Raw genomic sequence first — 19,488 nt, 5'->3', positions numbered from 1 at the left:
CAGAGGCGAGGGTGGAGCCCTTCTTCTGACAATGAAAACTCTTCACTGAGTTTGGTGAGAACAACATGAGCTCACTCCCTAAAAGATCTCAAATTCAACAGAATTAGAAATCATGAGAAACATATTATTAACTCTGGTGCTTCATTTTAAACTGAAGTTACATACAACATATCCTTTTATGAAGCTGAACTATATAACCTCTGTAATTAATGCATTATCTGAAGATGAAATCAGTTGATCTGGGGGAAAATGTGATTAATCCCCTGCAAAATATTCTGGGAAAAAAACCCAAAACCTCATGGATCCCCGCTTTGAGACGTAATGAGACCTGAGACATAATCTGATGTGGTGCTAGCTCTACAGTGGACTGGGTGAGGCTCATTTAATCTTTTCTGCTTCAACTTTCTCCTCAGTGAAATGAGAGCATAGAACTGATTGATTTGTGGGCCAAGCATGGTTGCTCATGTCTGTAATCCCAGCACTTTGGGAGGACAAGGCAGGCGGATCACCTGAGTTCGGGAGTTTGAGACCAGCCTGGCCAATATGGTGAAACCCCATCTCTACTAAAAATATAAAAATTAGCTGTCGTGGTGGCACATGTCTGTAATCCCAGCTACTCGGGAGGGTGAGGCAGGAGAATTGCTCGAACCCAAAAAGTGGAGGTTACAGTGAGCCGAGATCGTGCCACTGCACTCCAGCCCAATGACAGTGCAAGGCTCCATCTCAAAAAAACAAAACAAAACAAGACAAAACCTGATCAGTTTATAACTTTCTGCTCAACTCCAGTAGTATATACTTTGAGTTAATTAGCTAACATGTTCATATGGAATCTTCTTTTCAAACAAATTCAGGTTGCGGGCCATCATGATTTGTCTCCTCAGGAATGACAGCCATTCCCTCCAGTAAGTTTTTAAATAATGGTCAGTAAGATATAGAGAGACAAAGGGCAAGAGCCTCAGGCTGCTGTGTTGAGACCATTCTGTGGAAGGAAGGAGGAGGCTACTGAAATCATCCAGGCTTTGACCAGAGTGATTCTGCAGAGAGGTTGAGAAGTAACTGAATGCATTTTGAAGGTAAGGCCAGTGGGATTTGCTTCTGGAGGGAATGCGGGTCATAGAGAGGAGTCAAAAATGATTCTGCAGCATTTGCTCTCAACAACTGGAAGGACAGGGTTGACATTTATATTGACAGGGAGTCCTGTGTGAGGAGCACAGTTGGGGGAAGAAGAGTTTAGTTCTGCAAATGTTAATTTGAGATGCCTACTAAGCATTAGTATGGCAATGTTGAGTAGGTAATTAGACATCTAAATCTAGTGTCTGGGAAGACCTTTGGGCTGGAGATATACATTTGGGAGTGATTTTCTCTATGTGAATGGAATATGGAATAGTAAGACTGGAGAGTGTCTTCTCAGGAGAGAAATAGCTAGAGGGGGTGTCCCAGAACCCAGTTCTGCATCCCTTCCATGTTCCAAGGTTGGGGAGAAGAGGAAGAAGCAGCAAATCAGTGTGAGAAGAGTGGCCAGTGAGAAAGAGAAGGGAAGGAAAGAAATGGCTTCAAGGAGCAGGGAGTTCCTCAGCCAGGTCAAGTGCTGTTAACATGGCACAGGCTGGAAGAAACCTCACAAGCAAGGGAAGAGCCCATTAAAATGGGAGGTGCCTTATCTACTTCATCTAGTGCCCTGGGACAGCAAGCTCGGGAAAGAAAGACAACTTTTGAATTTGCTATATTCAGAATGTAGATAGGAGCATATCAAATTGGGTAAAAATATTATCACCTCCTTCTAAATTCGGTCTGCTAGGACACCATCTAGTAATTTCTTCCAAGAAAAAAATGCTTGTCTGTGTTTTCATACAGTCGATACTCCCACCCAAAGTGCCTCCTTTCCAAGTGATAGAATGCATTGCAGAAGAGTCTTTTCCAAAGTAAGTATCTAAGTCAAATATATATAAAGAAAGAAAGAATATAAATAAATATATATATATATATATGTATTTCTTGTTATTTAAAAGTATTTTGGGTTTTCTTGTAAATAGGATACACAGAATGAATGAATGCATTCTAATAGAATGTCTGCTGATTAGGGGACACGCTCTACGCCCCACTTCACGAGGCTCTTTGTAGTGTGTTCATCGCCCTCTGAGCCTCCTCTTCAGCTAGCACACATTGATCCTGAGATCTGTAATTTAAAACTCCTCTTATCTGCTACCCTCCTTTCATCTGTGACTACCCCAGAAAACATTCAGGGGTCTGTCAGGCGGCCTGTGAGGTCACCTGTATTTTTTGCACTTCTCTAACTTCGGTTAGGAAACAGCGCCGCCAGTCACTTGGAAACTGTGGTTACGGATATGATCTCATTTGCCCAGTCGCTCTGTGGGGGGTCAAACAAAATTATTCCCACTTAGGTTAGTCCTTTCTTTATTTGCTACCATTTGCCTATGGATTTCAGAATCTCATATATTACAGTGATATTTTTGCATATTCTCAGAGAGAGAATGCTCTTCTTGGTAGCATTAAGAAGAGGCCCTGTTAGGAGCCAACAGCCTTGGAGAAGAATGAGTCACTTAGTAACTTCATCATTAAGCTGAGATGTTCTAACGGGTGGATTAGGCAGCTAGCTTGGCTAATACCTGATTTTTTTTTTTTTTTTTTAGACAGAGTCTTACTCTATCACCCAGGCTAGAGTACATTGGTTCAGTGTCGGCTCATTGCAACCTCTGCCTCCCGGATTCAAGCAATTCTCCTGCCACCTGAGTAGCTGGGATTACAGTCATGCACCACCACACCTGGCTGACTTTTATTTTTAGTGAGACGGGGTTTCCCCATGTTGGCCAGGCTGGTCTTGAACTCCTGACCTCAGGTGATCTGCCCACCTCGGCCTCCCAAAGTGCTGGGATTACAGGCGTGAGCCACCGTGCCTGGCCAATTGGCTAGTATTTCAAGTCACTGGATTCTTACAAATTCTGGTTCTCATTTATGCAGATTATATTTATATAGGCGCAAGCCATGGAGTAGCCTAGCAGAAGATGCTTTCTGCTACATTAGGCTGTGTACTGTTTACGTGATATTACTTAGACACATCTGCTTATCATAACACAATTTAGCATTTCTTTCTGTTTCCACAGCCATCTTAACATGTAATTACAGTACATTGAAAGTTCCCCTTTTTCCTTAGAAAAATTAAATATTAATTTATAGCAATAAAAACAAAATACATGTTTTATCTTTACTTCCTTAATTGTCTACAACAAACATGAATTCCTGGTATTAAAAATGAAATAGAAATATACCACCAAACAATTTCTATTGTAAATTTTTTTTTATTTTTTATATTTAGCTGCTCTTATTTAGTATTATTATTCGAAGAATACAGATTACTTCCCAGTGACTTTTCTAGCTTGATGAGGGACCCTGGGAATATAAGTTCTAGATGAAGACAATATGCATAAAACACAAGATACGTGTGAATTTTCCCTAGAATATACATACAAATCTAAAATCCAGTAAGTCTGGAAGGCAAAGAGCAGCGCAGAAGGATGTTTGTAAAGGAAGTCATTGATTCCCTGCAGTATGAGGTGACTAAGATATATCACGTTGTAATAATACATCATGGGTCAGTCTTTGAGTGAGCTTGATTTTTGGGTGATATAATGCTCTGAACATAATTCTTAACGTTCTTCAATTTTTTTAAAAAAATATTTATTTGGAATAATTTTAGGTGTACAGAAAAGTTGCAAAGATAGATCCAGAGAGTTTTTATCCAGTTTTCCTGGATGTTTCCATCTTATGTAACTATGGCACATTTGTGATTATCAAGAACTTAGTTATATTACTATCAACTAAGCTACAAACTTCATTTGCATTTCACCAGTTTTTCCACTAATGAACTTTTTCCATCCCAGAGTACAATCTGGGTACCAAATTACATTTAGAACTCCAACTTTTGATGAAAATTACGACCCGAGTTAGAGCTGTAAAGATCTCAGACCCAACAGATAGCAACTGAAAGCTGCAGTGAGGAAGAATAAATAGAAATAGCACAGACAAAAACCTCAGAGAAACCCTGACTTCAAAGATGTAGCTACACTTATGTTTTACTTTAAGCAATATATATATACATACATACATATACGTGTGTGTGTGTGTGTGTGTGTGTGTGTATATGTGTTTCTGATGCCACTGTCAGGATATCTCAAATTTTCCTTTATTATTATGATCCAAGAAGGATTTTTTTTAAAACCAAATGATACTGAAAAATCTGTTGATTATGATATACTCTTGGGCACAAGTGAAGAACAGTATTTCTGAGAGATTTAGCAGCAGCATCTTAATGCAAGTGTGTATATCATCTGGGATATAGTTATCTTCATACATAGTGGTACCTTACGTCATTCCAGGTTCTCCCTTTACCCTTGAATTTAGCCACATTAATTATTGCAGTGTTTCCTTCATTCATTCATTCACCCCAAATATACATTGAGAAACAGTTGTGTGTTAAGCACTGGGCCAAGCTGTATGGACCCAGTGGTTACATACAGACCACTGGGACCATACAGCTTGGCCCAGTGGTCTTTTGGATGAGCCCAGATAAGGTAACCAGGTTTTACTGTATAGTGGATAGGCACTAATACAGGCATTCATAAAGTGCTATAGAAAGAAGCTTAGATGACATGCAGGAGGCAGAGGAAACTCATACAAAAGACATAGTGACATGTGGTACCAGGGTCTTTTAAGTTCCTTTCCACCTGCAGCACATACCCTGCTTGGGAGGCATGGCAGGAAATGTTGAGTGGGGGCTTAGAAGGACAAAGGCCTTGGATGCTGGCCAAGGGGTCTAAATTCAATGTGAAAAGGATGAGAAATCAGTGGTAATGTTTGTGTTTTGGAAAGATCAATATAGAGAATGGACTGCTAGAGGAAAACATATGAGGCAGCATAACCAGAAGGAGTTTTTGGGGGTAGCATGTTTCAGGTAAGAAAACACAAAGACCCCCTTCCTCTTCTTTACTTGACCAAGACTTAGATTATCCTTTTAAGAGCAAGTTGAAATGCTGCTTGCTCTGAGAAGCCTTTTTTTTTTTTCACTCTTAGACATGCCTAGTCACTTACTCCCATAACTCTTGATTCATAACTCGATTATAATATTTATCACCAAGTGTTGTAAGGACTGTTTTTCATGTCTGTCTCCTACCACAGTGAGCTTCTCTAGGTCAGGGCTTGTGTCTTATTCATCTTGGCATCTTCAGCATTCAGGGCACTGCCTGCCTGGTACAGGGCGTCTGCTCAAATATTTGATGAGTGAGAAATGGAATGAATATTTGCCAATCATGGCTAGAATGTATGAGAAAGTTAACCTTTCCCCTGAAATCTTAACCATCACTATTATTCAAATTAATTTTTGCAAAATTCCATGCACATTCATTTAGTTAGTTCAGTTGAGGAAACAAGAATGAGATTCAATTAAAGAAGGAATTGTAAGTCTTTAAATAATTGATACAGATTAGAATTGCTTGGTCATGTTGTAGATAATCCACATTTGTGGGTTAAAAAAGAGAAATGCCTATGAATCAAATTGGTGTAGAATATATTATAAAAACAATGTTGTGAGATTTACTTCAAGTAAATGAACAGAAGCATATGAAAAAAATTATTTAGTTCTGAGGGTTTATCAGTGGGACTAAGCAAGATCTGTGTTACTGCTGAGTGCTAAATAATATTGTGGGAGAAGAACTTGGGTTATTTTATTTGGATCCCTGTTGCCTAGTTTGTAATTAGTCACTTGAACCAGAGGTCACAAAAGCAAATGCCTCAAAGGGCCAGACAAGTGGCAGAAATGAATAAAAGTGTAAGAGACTAAGATGTAAGAAACAGGAACTTGCAGGAACTTGGGATCAGTTTCCCATAGCTCCTAATTTTTTTGTGAGAAACCAAATATCTCGATTTAAATGGAAACTATATGTCTTTATTGACAGTAAGTAAAAATAATTGATATTGTATGGGTAAATCCTCTTCCAGCACTGATGGCCTAGCTTGTTTTGGATCAACCTTTCCACTAACAGTTAGAGAAGCTGAAGTAAATATTTTAAAATATTAAAATCTGAAATTTTTGCAGAGCCAACAAGACAGTGAAGAATTATGGAGTCAAGAGCAGGAAGAAGTTGGAAGTCCATGGAGGGAAGCCTGGTATTTGGGTTCACTTTTCTCTTAAAGGTGACTGCTGATTTTGAAAGCTGTGGCTTAAAGGATGGAAACTGAGAAAGCTGGACAGACTCATGGAGCTGGGGGACAAAAAATGGGAGGTCAGTGTTCGTTACGGAGTAAGGATCATGGTAAATATCTCAGGCAGGCAATCTGGATCCAGAGGAGCTATACCTAAGGATAATACTGAACTGGAACTATATCAATTCTAACAGGAACTGAAACTCAGGCTCAGATGATCTCCAATTGCTGATGGGATTAAGGTGTTTTGAGGTTACTTTCTGCCTCTAACGTAGCTGCCTGCCAAAAATGTGTGTATTTTTTCTCTAGAGGAACAAAGCATCATACAGAGTCTTGTGGCAATTTTCACATGCAATATCTGGCAATAGAAAACAACCAGGCAGTCCAGGCGTGGTGGTTCACACCTGTAATCCTAGCACTTTGGGAGGCCAAGGCAGGTGGATCACCTGACATCAGGAGTTCAAGACCAGCTTGGCCAATGTTGAAACCACATCTCTACTAAAAATACAAAAATTAGCCAGGCGTGGTGGCACATGCCTGTAATCCCAGCTGCCCAGGAGGCTGAGGCAGGAGAATCACTTGAACCTAGAAGGCAGAGGTTGCAGTGAGCCAGAGACCCCGCCACTGCACTCCAGCCTGGGTGACAGAGACTCCATCTCAGAAAAGAAAAGAAAGAAAAGAAAAGAAAGGAAAGAAAAGAAAGGAAAAGAAAAGAATAGTACCAGGCAAACAAGGAGATAAGATGTGACCAAAAAACAAAAGAAAAACAGACACCAGAGACAAACTTACAGTGGGATCCAGATAATGGTGTTTTCAGATACAGACTTTAAAATGGCCACCACTGATATTTTAAGAAATTAACAGTCAAGATGAAAACTTTGGAAACAATAATAATTAACCAAAAGAAATGTTCAAAATTAAAACACTATATGGGTCACAAATAACATATACAGAAAATCCAATTTTGCGCATTGCTCTCAACATTCTGTGTGCAGATGTAGCGTAATGGGACCAGTGAAATAAATTTCAGATTGACTTGGTTTGTATCATAGTATAGCATAAAGAATTTGCCATAAATAAGAAAACCTTTTTTCTTATAAAAAGAAAACGATCACAAACGATAACAAAGATTAAAGATACAAAAAAAAAGTTGAAATAATTGATGAGGTTCAATTAGTTTCAACAATGGATTGGATTTTTGGTACCTCTTATAACTAGAAACCAATACAAATTTCTAATCCCAAATCATTCTGGAAAAGTTTTCACAGGGAAATTCTGAGAGGTAGTATAGTAGGTTCCACAGTTTATAGAATCAAATAGATCTACATTTGACCTCTGGGTTTGCTTCTTACTAGGTAGGTGACGTTGGATCTGTTACTAAACTCTCTGACCTTCAGCATCCTCCTTTCTAAAAATATATGCATAATAATTGATTTGTTGAAGTTGTTAAGAAAGTTAAAAAAGGCACATAAAATTACAAGTTAAGAAAGTTAAAAAAGGCACATAAAATTACAAGCATAGTAGCTTTACAGCAGGTAAGATAGTCAACCCATAGAGTTATTGGCAGGAAGACAGGGTATCTACCCACTTTTCTTTCCTCTCTATATACACCCAGAGCTCTTACTACCTGTTGCTTTCAGTTATGTGTATTTCTTTGTTCTCTCTTCTTTTCTTCATTCCTTTCATTTATTTTATTTTGAGAGAGAAACACCAAATCTATCTCATGTAATTAATTACCATCATCTGGACATGAGTACCTTTTAAAACATCACTGACTTACATTTATTCTGAGAGTACCAAAAAATGACCCTTTTACCTTTCTCAATATGCCAATAATAAACTATCAGTATGGGTTGTCTGTTCAAGCTAAAAATCAATTTGGTTTTTACTTCATTGCCAAGGAGGGAGGGTTACAGCTTTATATTTGTGTGCCCTTGTGATAAGCAAGGCAGTTTAACAGAGTCCTGAGTTGTCAGCAAGACCCCCAACTGATTCAGTCAGTGTGGAGAATCTGGGCAGAGAAAAGCTTTCAAATTCATGATCTTAACCTTTATTTTTTGGCCATCTTTCCTTTCTGCAACATCTTCTTCTTTTAAGTATAAAATTTCTACTATACCTTACCATACCGAAAGACAAATATCATGAAATAGGCAAACTTTAAAAATACAATGTCTATATTACAAATTATTTTGAAGTAATCCCTCATGGATAAAATGCTATTTAATCAGTATCATTTGTCAAGGGACTTTTACTGGACTAAAAAAAATCAGAGAACAATTTTATATCAAACATATATGAGCACTTTCAATTTTCAGTCTATGTACTTCAACTATTAGTACTTAGGAGAATTTTAATGTTTGCTTCCTTTTATATGAAAAAGAAATCAAACCTTTCTTTACTTAAAGCTACTAGACATTATGTACCCGATCTCTATTTGTGTATTTTCTTCCCTGATTTTAATATCTTGTTTTTATAAGGATGGTTTTCCTTCAGGTTAACATCAGAAAAAAATAGTAGTATTCTTTTTTTTTTTTTGAGATGGAGTCCCGATGTGTCGCCCAGGCTGGAGTGCAGTGGTATGATCTCGGCTCATTGCAACCTTCGCCTCCCAGGTTCAAGTGATTTCCTGCCTCAGCCTCCTAAATATCTGGGATTACAGGTACGCACCACTGCACCCAGCTAATTTTTGTATTTTTAGTAGAGACAGGGTTTCACCATGTTAGTCAGGCTGGTCTTGAACCCCTGACCTTGTGTTCTGCCCACCTCAGCCACCAAAGTGCTGGGATTATAGGCGTGAGTCACCGTGCCTGGCAAAATAGTAGTATTCTTAAAGAATGGAGTTTTGTATTACTTTCTGCACAAAGATCATAGCTTTTCTTATAACATTCTTTCCAAATGTCAGGGCAAACTCCATTGAACTGTATATCCCTACAAAATTTTTAAATCAACTTAAGTACACAAAATATATTTTGTAGTTTTCTTTATCATCAGAAGAAAAACATTCTCTTTATTGCCTCTTGCTTCTTCCTTACTGGAAATGAATTTTAATTCAATAACTATGCATTGACCACTTGTTAAAACCAGGTACTGTGCACTGGCCATGAAGAAGGTCAGCATGAATCAATTGCTATACTGAAAAAATTCATGAGTTCAGGTCCCCTGGGTGCTTCCAGTGTCCTGGGGGTTTTGGAGAACACATCCTCACAGGTTCGTTTGTGTTTGTCTCCTTCTCTTTCTTTTTAAATAAACCTTATCTTTTAGAACTGTTTTAGATCTACAGAGACATTGGAAAGATAGATACATTGGATATAGCTCCATACCCAGTTTCTCATATTATTAACATCTTATCTTAGTATGGTATATATAATTTTAATTAATGAACCCATACTGATACATTATTATTAACTAAACTCTTTACTTGATTCAGATTTCCTTAGTTTTCCCCCAGTGTTCTTTTTCTTTTCCAGGATACCATTTAGAGTACCACGTTGCCGTTAGCCCTCATATCACCTTAAGATTCCTCTTGGCTGTGACAGTTTCTCACACTCTGCTTGTGTTTGATTATTTTGTTAATTTTGAGGAATCATTTATTTTTGCTTGGATAAAAAAGAACTTGATCATAGGCCGAGAATCACCTCCCATGATTAATTGTCTACATGAGGCAGAATCTATGCTTAGCTGCATAGACCTCTGGGGAGGGCTGCGAATGGTTCAGTGTGACTCCAACAGTGGCCCTCATCGTGGCTCTTCTCCAAGCCCACTCACCTGGCACCTCCAGGCAGCTGCTATATTTTCAGACCACTTTCCTGTCTCTGAGTTGTGATGTTTGGCATCTCCAAATCTTTTCCAGTCCACTCAGTCTCATCAGCTTCCAAATATTTCTCTATACCAAAAGTCCTAATTGCTTTTTTTAACTAGCATTGCAGTCCACATTTTTATCAAGCAGAAATCTTGTACCTCCTTACTCAAGGGCAGAGAGAGCTCAGTTTTCCCAAACCACCATCATGGGCTTCAGGTCTCTGCTTCCTGGAGAGGAAGGGAGTTGTTGTTTGCATTCCGTCCCTCTTCTAGAACTACTAACAATTCCTAATGCAGCAAAGAAAAGACAAAACAATTGAGTTGACATTTCAAAATAAATTGAATATTCATATTCTCCTAGACAAAATCACAAGAGAAGACTTAGTTACTGAGATGTGTAAAAAATGCTAAAGTAGCACAGAAGAGGGAAAGCTAAATCTGTTCCTCTGGAGAGAAAGAAGGGAACGCCTGTAATCCCAGCACTTTGGGAGGCCGAGGCGGGTGGATCACGAGGTCAAGAGATCGAGACCATCCCGGTCAACATGGTGAAACCCCGTCTCTACTAAAAATACAAAAAATTAGCTGGGCATGGTGGCGCATGCCTGTAATCCCAGCTACTCAGGAGGCTGAGGCAGGAGAATTGCCTGAACCCAGGAGGCGGAGGTTGCGGTGAGCCGAGATCACGCCATTGCGCTCCAGCCTGGGTAACAAGAGCGAAACTCCGTCTCAAAGAAAAAAAAAAAAAAAAAAAAAGAAAGTGGGGAAAGAAGGGGACCAGCAAAAGTATAAGGCTTCTTAGAGGTAATACCTGAACTGAGTCTTCAGCGTGTGCGGTGGGCAGTGCCAGCATCCCAGGTAGAAGTAACAGCTTCAGTAAAGACACAGGGGCATGAAATAACGTCAAATATTTGAGAAAGTGCCAGAACTCTGAACTGGTGCAGAGTAAAGGGACTATGAGGGAATGGCAGGAGGAGAGATTGGAAAGGGAAGCAGAAATGAATCAGACTGGGAAGTGCCTTTTATGTCACCCCAAGGTCTAAGAATGCTGTTGAATGCTGTGAAGTTAGATCACCTTGCTGGCAGAGCAGTGGGGTTTAATATCTAGATGGGAAAGGGGTAGGATAAGGTGGTCAGAAGTTAATGCACTCAGGGAAGAGATCTATCATCCCAAATAGGGGCCATGTAAATGGACTGGTAAAAGAACATATTTCAATTTTGATTGAAAACAAATTAAAATATTCTGACTCTGCTGAGTTGGTGGGTTGACGAAGAATTGGCAATGTAAGATTGAAGACTAGTTTATATGAGACCTTAAAACTCTGGCTGCCTGGACCAAGATACTCTTTGGTCAAAGAGGTCCAGGAGGCTATTTGCCCTCTAGTGGCAACCACAAAGCATTTTCTATTTGCTAGAAACTGGACTAAAATACACAGTGCAGAAAAAAATCGTCCCAGGAAGCCAGTGGCCACTATGCTTCATGGGATGTTTTAATTCGTATCTAGACTTGGATATCTCACTTAATACACAAGCCTAATATAAGTTAGTTAAGATAGAAAAAAATGCTGTTTAATAATAAAAATCACGCATACCAATTTCTTATTGGAATTACTTAACACAACTTTTCAATGCCATCTTTAACAGGATATGATGGGAATGTAGCATATTATTATAAATAACACCTTATCTCAGATTTTTAAGTGTAGTGATTTATTTTAAATGTATAACACAGATTAGGATCAGAGATCAGTTTTCCTACATCTCCAAGAATCTATTTTAGATTCCCTGATCTGTTCACTTAGATTTTACACTTGCCATCTAGAAATTTTGGTCCCCAAGTTAGCATTATAGAATTTCCAGTTCAATTCTTTCATGTTATTTTCTTTTTTCCACATAAGTGGTTTATATCTTATTGAGGAGCCTTTGGTATCAGTTTTCCATCTCTCAAATGTACAGTCTTTTGAGAAGTAATGCTTTCCCCTGCCTTTGCTAAAGGCATTTCACAGAAGCATCTCATTATTTATTTATAAGGGTAAGTCTCCAGAATAAGGTAACATTACCACTGGTCTACCATTGCCTCTATACACATGAATACATTCATAATTAATTGAATGGTGTATACTAGTGTTGCAGCTAGAACAAACCTAAGGTCAGAGCTCTGGGAGAGCAAGTCATGCCATTGTTTTTGTTAGGAAATAAACAGCGTAAGTTAAAAATTATCTGAAGGGAGGTATGCTTGTAGGCTAGGGAGACAAAGACAATGGGGTATGCGAAAGAGGAGTGAAAGCAAATTGCAGAAAAAAACAAATCTACAAGATTTTGAACCATGTCTTGTAAAAAAAAAAACAAAAAAAACCGTGTTTTTGTTTTCTGTCTGAGTTGTCTCTCTCATTGGAGCAGGTTAATGATTGACTACTGTGTTCCCCTTTTCTTGCGGGCAGTTAGGCCCTCAAAGAAACGAAAGTGGCTGAGAAACAATGGAATTAAACTGCCTTAGGAAATTCTGAATGGATGAACATCAAACATCCAGGTGAGGTTTCTCTTGGAATGCTTCTGCCGAGGTTTCCTGCTTCTGGAGGGGAAACTGACCTCATTAAAGAGTTCTCTGTTATACAATGGTTAAGGATGAGGATGAAGAGTTATTGACATAAAAAGATGTTGTTCACCATACACTGCTAAAAGAGGGGGAAATAGCAGGTGATAAAACATATGCATAATATAATGCCATTTCTGTAAAAAATACACAGTATACAGATATTTATTTACATATAGAAAATCAACTAGATTTGCTGTAAATGTTAAGATTGTCTCAGTTTATGGGATTGTGGGCAGTTTTAGTCCTTCGCCTGCCCCTATGTTTTTAGTTATTTGTATTTGTAAAAATAATTGCTTTAAAAAGTATAAAATTGTTTTCTTGAAACAGAAAATGATAGTTACATTGTAATTTGCTAACCATTTGTAAATAGTCATGAATTTAGGTTTCAAAAATTACTTAAAGTCCTACAGGAACTAGAAAAAATAAAGTGAATGCTATTCTGATTTTAGAGTAGATAGAATTTCCTATGTGTTAAGCAAGCAAACAAAACACACAAAAGATTGTTTTATCACATAATCTGTACAGCTTCTATAGGTTTTTAAGAAGAAATAATGTTCAAATAAGGATTATAGACACATACAGAACTCAGATAAAATGTTTACAATACATAGGACCAATTAAAAATGCTTAGCACAGTGCCTGGAAAAAGGTGAGGGTTTAAGAAACAGATCATTATTATGATTAGTGTATTATGTATTACAAACCACTAAGAAAAATAAAAATTCTTCAAAACTGGACAAAAGAGATGGACAAATCTCTAATCACGCAATGGCTAATAAACATATGGTAAGGTTCAAACTATATCTTATTCATAAAAATGCATGCTAAGGTAATAAATATGCAATTTTTTACCCAGGAAATAAACAAAGACGTATTTTTAAAAAGGTATTTTCCAATACCAGCAAGGTTTCAGAGAAATGGGTACTTTTATATCATGCAAGTGAGAAAATGAATCAGTACGAACTCTCTAGATGGCAATTTCTCAGTAAATATCAAAAACCTTTAAACTATTTATGTTAGTCAACCCAGGAATTTCATGCCGAGGAATTTATCTTAAGGAAACAAGAATGTTAACATACACCCTTTAAAAGACCTAGTCATTTTGCTTGCAGAAATTTATCCTACAGATAATACTTCATGTGCATATGGGCAAAATGACACAGATGCTGCACAAGGTTGTTTATGTAATTTCGTAACAAAAAAAAACACAAAAGATTGGAAACAACCTAAATTACCATCAATAGCAGTAAGAGAAATAAACTGTGGTACTTTGAGGCAACAGAATATTCTGGAAGAATGACAAAATGAAAACAGAATGTGCCGATATAGAAAGATATCCTCTCGATATTTTTAAATTTATAAAAGATACAGAACAGTGTTAAAATAAGAGAAAAAAGAATATGCTTATATTTGCTTGCATATTAAAACTACTCTCAAAGGGTAGGCAAGAAATTAATAATGGCTTCTGTGGGGTGTGAGAGGGACATAAGCAGACATAGGACAAGAATGAGAGGGAAAATAATTTCTTTGGTTTTTGAACCACATACATTAGCTTTCTTTTTTAAAAACTACATGAATTTTAAAAAATACAAAATGCATCTCAAGACAGTATGGGAAAGCCAAGTACCTTTTAAATGTCCAAGTTTGATAAATATAATACCTGAAATTCACTGTGCTCATCTTTTCCTCTTTGAAGACAGAGAAAATGCTTTTTTCACTTGGCATACTCCTATCTGAAAAGTGCCTGACACATAGTAGGTACTCGATTAATTTTAGAGGAATCAATAAATCAATGAAGTTTTAAAAGTTAAGTCAGTCACCAAGGAAAACACTATATACCCTTCTCACATTCAGATATTTCTTTGCACCAAATAACGATTTTGTTTTTAGAGAAGACGCAAAATAAAAGTTCCAATGGTCCAAGTCGCTATTTTAAGTGCTCATTCATCAGCTCTAATCCTAAAGAGGCTGTTAAAGTAGATTATTAAAGCAAAGATAAAATCAAGTAAAATAACTGCACTGCCACACTATGGTACCATATAGGTTCATAAACCAGGTTTATCATTTCCATCCAGTCATATGCCAAATCACTGTTCCCTCTCTTGCCAATGAGAGATATCAGGATATGTTCACAACTAAACCATGACAGTTAATGAGGGATGGAAGACATTGAGCTTAGAGAATGTGCTATAAACCATCAAAATCCACCACAAAACACACCCAGTATTAAAAATGATCTAGTGCTAGTATAATAGTTAACACTGGAGGAAATGTTCAGGGGCAGAAATGAAGCCTACAAAATGAGCTGGTGACTGTATATTAGATTAGTGATTCTCAACACTGGCTGCACATTATAATCACCTGGGGAGCCTTTAAAAATACTGATTCTAGGGCTCCTCTCTCAGAGATTCTGATTAAATTCCTTTGGCGTGGAGCTCAGGAATTCCTATTGAAAAATAAAATAGTGATGCTGATGTGAAGTCAGGGTTGAAACTTCATTGGACCATGGGAGGGATGGAGGGAAGTTTTTTTCCCCCCTTTTCTTACATAAATGGATGATTTAATCAGCTGGTTGCAGCTGTCACAATTCAGGAAAACACAACATTTTTCTGATTAATCTCTTCTCCTGATACTGCCTCATCTTCCCTAGACCAAATCTCCCCAAAACTCCGGAGTTTTAGGGAAGGTTTGGTCTAGGGAAGATTATTATTATTTCCTATGGGAGTCTTCGCTCATTTTTGTTTTCCCTCATATTTTCACCTTGCAACAAAAACAACAATGACAAGTCGTTTTTCTTATATCAAGGACTCTTTAAGGTATTTGTAATCTGAATTTCTCAGATTCGGCTTCCATTCTGAGCTCTGCTATTATCTAATGAAATTGTACTGCTGCTCGGTTTCCTCAACTATACCAAATTAATTGGGATTGGTAACTTCTAAGGTGGTCTTACCCCACCAGTATATGTTCAGTGCCATTTTTTGTAGTTTTCCTAAATATTTTTAATTGAAGTCAGAGAAAATCCTCTTCACCCCTCAACTTATTTTTCGCTCCTTTCCTTCCAGAATGCAATTTGTTATTTACGCTGTTTCTTCTGCTTTTTCATTCCCTCAGCCAATCAGATGCTCAATCACCTGGCTCAAGCTCATCCTCTCCACAGGCTTTTAGGAACCCACACCACTTTATATCAATCATATTCGTACTTTATGCTTTCCTTGGTATTCTGTGGTCAAGATTCTCTTGACTCAAAGTGCAGTTAAGGGTTAGCAACATCAACATCATTTGGGGGCTTATAAAGATGCAGAACTGCAAACCTGTCCTGCATTTCAACCAATTGCCAGGTGACTTCATGCACATCAAATGTTAAGATGAACTGGCCTATAACCATTTATTAGCACTTGCTTTGTCGTCTAGTTTTATTTTCTTCATTTTTTTTTTGAGACGGAGTCATGTTCTGTCGCCCAGGTAAGAGTGCAAGTGACACGATCTCGACTCACTGCAACCTCTGCCTCCTTCAAGAGATTCGCCGGCCTAAGCTTCCTGAGTAGCTGGGAGTACAAGCTTGCACCACCACACACGGCTGATTTTTTTGTATTTTTTTTTTTTTAGTGGAGATGGAGTTTCACCATGTTGGTCAGGCTGGTCTCGAACTCCCCAAAGTGCTGAGATTACAGGCAAGAACCACCGCACCTGGCCCTAATTTTTATTCCAAAAAATTTTCAATTAAAACGTCTAGTACACACTACTTACATAGCAGGGACCCTGAAGTGTTTGTTGAATGAATGTCACATAATGCCAAATACAATGATAGAAATAGTAAACTCAACTGTTTTAAAGGTTGATAAATACAATGATTGGTTGCTCGAACCTCATGGATCTTAAGAGACTATCTCACCAGATGTCATCTCCCAGATTAAAAAAAAAGGGAGGCCCAGACTTCAATAGGGCCGATTTAACGACGTCTACTATAACGTGAGTGTGTCTAGGCCACGCTCCGGTGTTCCAGTTTCAGTAACAATGCATCACTACTCTTGAAAAATCACCAAAAACCAAGTAAGCACTCAAAAGAGATGTCTAGGAATTCAGGGGCACTGTGTTTACTCCAGCCTTTACTCAAACATCACGTACTTCTGCATTGTAGATTACCCATCAACAAGGTCCAGTCCTTACCAGGAGTCCGAGAGCGCGCCAAATGATGGGGATACTGAAATGACCGTAACCCAGTACTTGGTCACCGTCAGGGCAATGTGTAATGGACAGCAAAGCAGGACGGAAGAAAAGCAAAACACAGGAACACCAGAAAACTGGAGTTCTTCGGAGCCATTTGCCTTCTAGAACCTCCAAGGCATCTATAGTCCCGCAGTATAGAATAATGGAAGAGCAGCCGGCTCTAAGCCTGAATCGTGAGTTCCTTAGACTCTTTTCTTCCCAGTGTAATTTCGGGAACTTCTGAGCCCTGGTCCTTTCATTGTTTATGATACTCAACACCCAGCACAATGCGGAGCGCATAGTAAGATGGCAGTGAATTCATCACCCCTTTCAAAGTCTATGTTATCTACAAGCACAAGTTTTATTGCATGTTGCCTTTTAAAGAAGTACCACAGTCGCCATAGCTGGGAAACAAATCCTGACACCGCCCCAGCGACCCCCCCTTGGTCGTGGGCCTCCCCGCAGAGCGCGCGCCCGTGGGGGTGACCGGCGCAAAGTGAGGGACGCGGGTACAGCCGCAGCCTGGGCGCGAGGGGCACCGGGATATCGGAGCCTGGGACGCCAGGACCTTCGACCGCCGGGCGGGGCGGGGCGGGGCGCGGCGGGGCGCGGCGGGGCGGGACGAGGCTGGCGGAGGCGTCTCCCGCCCTCCCGGGCCGCGCGGTCCCGGCGCATTCCTGCACCCTCCTCCCGCGCGCGGCGCTCCCTCCCCCGGACAGCTGATTCATTGGCTCGGCCGCCCAGACTGCCTGGCGCCGGCCGCGTGACGTCACCCATTCACGGAGCCCGCCTCCCCCTTCTACTGGCGCCGGCCGGGCGGTCGCCATGGCAACGCAGACGCCAGCCCGCAGAATGACTTCCAGCTGGAGAGGCCCAGCCAGCCTGCGCGCTCCCTGGCTCGCTCGCGCCGGGCTTCACTGCGCCGGGTGAGTTTCTTTCTCTCCATTTTTTTTTTTTTTTTTTTTTTTCCTTCCTCCAGGCTCCCGCGGGTTCCCCTGCCAGGAAATCCACTCGCTCTAGTTTTCTAGGGCTCTGGTCCCAGTCCCTTCTGAAGCTCGCTTGCAGGCTCTCTTCCTCAGTCGCCCTCTCCCTGGGCGCTGTTTTGCTGGGCAGCCTCCCATGCTAGGCTCGGCAGACGTTCTGGCGGTTGGGTTCGGCCCTTGCAGCGCTAACACCTGCAGACTCGAGGCTCCTGCCAAAAGGCATAAAGCAAAGGAGGAAAAATTCATTGTCATAATAGCGAAAATGATAAACCTCAGCTGTTTAAGAAAAGGATGTCTGAGTAGCTGTTGATTACCTCCCGTAGTCACAAAACAACTTTCTTAAAAAGAATTTGCACTCTTCGTTTGTTAAAACGCCGTCATTCCTCTTTTTGCTTTCAAATCCAACTTATCGTCAGTTAGCAACTTCAAGAACGCTTCCAAAATGGATAAATCATCTTTCCAGAACATAAAACATATCTGGGAAGTCGTAGTAGTGTAAATTAGGATAGAGCGTGTGTGAGGGTCGTATTTGGAGAGCGAGACGCACAGGGGAGATTGGTCTTGGGACAAGGCAAGTAGTTCATTCCCACCCCCACCCCCACCCCCACCCCCACCCCCACCTCCAGTTTCCACCCCAGACCTTTAAATCTTGAAAGGGAGACATAGCTGTTGATCAGAGTTGGGTGGGAGGTAATTCTTACCCTAAATTTTCACTTTGTTTTTTGGTGCCAGATTTCTTGCTTCAAAACAGCTACATTTTTGGAAGAAAGTCCACAACTGACAACTAAGCAAAACCCTCCTGGTGGATAGCATAAATCTGCTTTGTTGAAGCTGTTCATCTGTCTGATCTGTGAGTCCAGAAGATGCAAACTCCCTTCCCAGCTTAGGCAAAAATATTTCCAGTAAAAACAAGCCCTTTGGCCCTTTTCTGCTATCAGTCCAGATTTCAGCATGTCCTTCACTTTGTTATTCATCATTTTTTGTATTTGGACCCGTAGTCAAACAGATTTAAAACCCTTTAAAGGCAAGGAAGGACTCTTTCCTAAACCTTTAATCCCCTGACCCAGCTGAGTAGATGCACAGTGAGTGTCTTCTGATGATGGTGATAAAGAATGATTAATAACCACACAAGGCGTTTGGTTGGTCAGGTCACTTTATTGGCTCAAAATAATCCTTGGCTTCTATATGTCTGCAACTCACTTCCTAAACGGTTAAATCCAGTGAGTCTACTAGATAATAGTTGGTGATCATTAATATAAATAACAAATCCTTCAGAATATGTAGTCAAAATAGGAATGCTTGCTTTTCACATATTTCGCAAGAGTCACTAATGGTGGTAGTCAACACAATAAAATAAAAACGAGCTTATTTTGTTATTCATCTGAAATGAGAAACTTGTTGAAACATTGATTTTCTAAAATTGTTGCATATTTAAATGTGATTGTAATTGCTCTTTAGCATTTTAAAATTCTAACATCGATACCAAATGCTTAAGAATCTAAAGAGTAGTCTATTGGGGTCGGCCTTTTTTTGTGTAAAATGGTCTATATCATAACGAATGACTGGTGATCCCATCCATATTACTTGGATTCACTTAAATGCTAAGTTTTAACATTAGGGGAATAAAACCCTCGAGAGACCTAAAATAGATTTGTATATTTAGTTTTCTCCTTCCTTATCATCTTCCACCAA

The 19,488-nt window shown here is 39.4% G+C and overlaps 2 long non-coding RNA genes across 2 annotated transcripts; one reads left to right on the top strand and one right to left on the bottom strand.

Moving 5' to 3' along the window:
- The first annotated feature begins 851 nt into the window (after nt 1–851).
- Nucleotides 852–6,309, top strand: LOC110567108 (uncharacterized). Its single transcript, XR_002477576.1, has 3 exons — nt 852–1,073; nt 1,855–1,922; nt 6,110–6,309. It is a non-coding gene; the product is annotated as an uncharacterized LOC110567108 (long non-coding RNA).
- Nucleotides 6,310–17,711: 11,402 nt separating this feature from the next.
- Nucleotides 17,712–18,688, bottom strand: LOC110567107 (uncharacterized). Its single transcript, XR_002477575.2, has 3 exons — nt 18,498–18,688; nt 18,111–18,273; nt 17,712–18,005 (listed from the first exon to the last, which is right to left on the bottom strand). It is a non-coding gene; the product is annotated as an uncharacterized LOC110567107 (long non-coding RNA).
- Nucleotides 18,689–19,488: the final 800 nt, after the last annotated feature.

This window comes from Aotus nancymaae, unplaced genomic scaffold (assembly GCF_030222135.1).
Source record: "Aotus nancymaae isolate 86718 unplaced genomic scaffold, 86718_ANA_hifiasm-v0.15.2.pri h1tg000051l, whole genome shotgun sequence".
Taxonomy (NCBI): domain Eukaryota; kingdom Metazoa; phylum Chordata; class Mammalia; order Primates; family Aotidae; genus Aotus; species Aotus nancymaae.
Note: the sequence above shows the minus strand (reverse complement) of the source record. Positions and strands in the feature narration are given on the sequence as shown.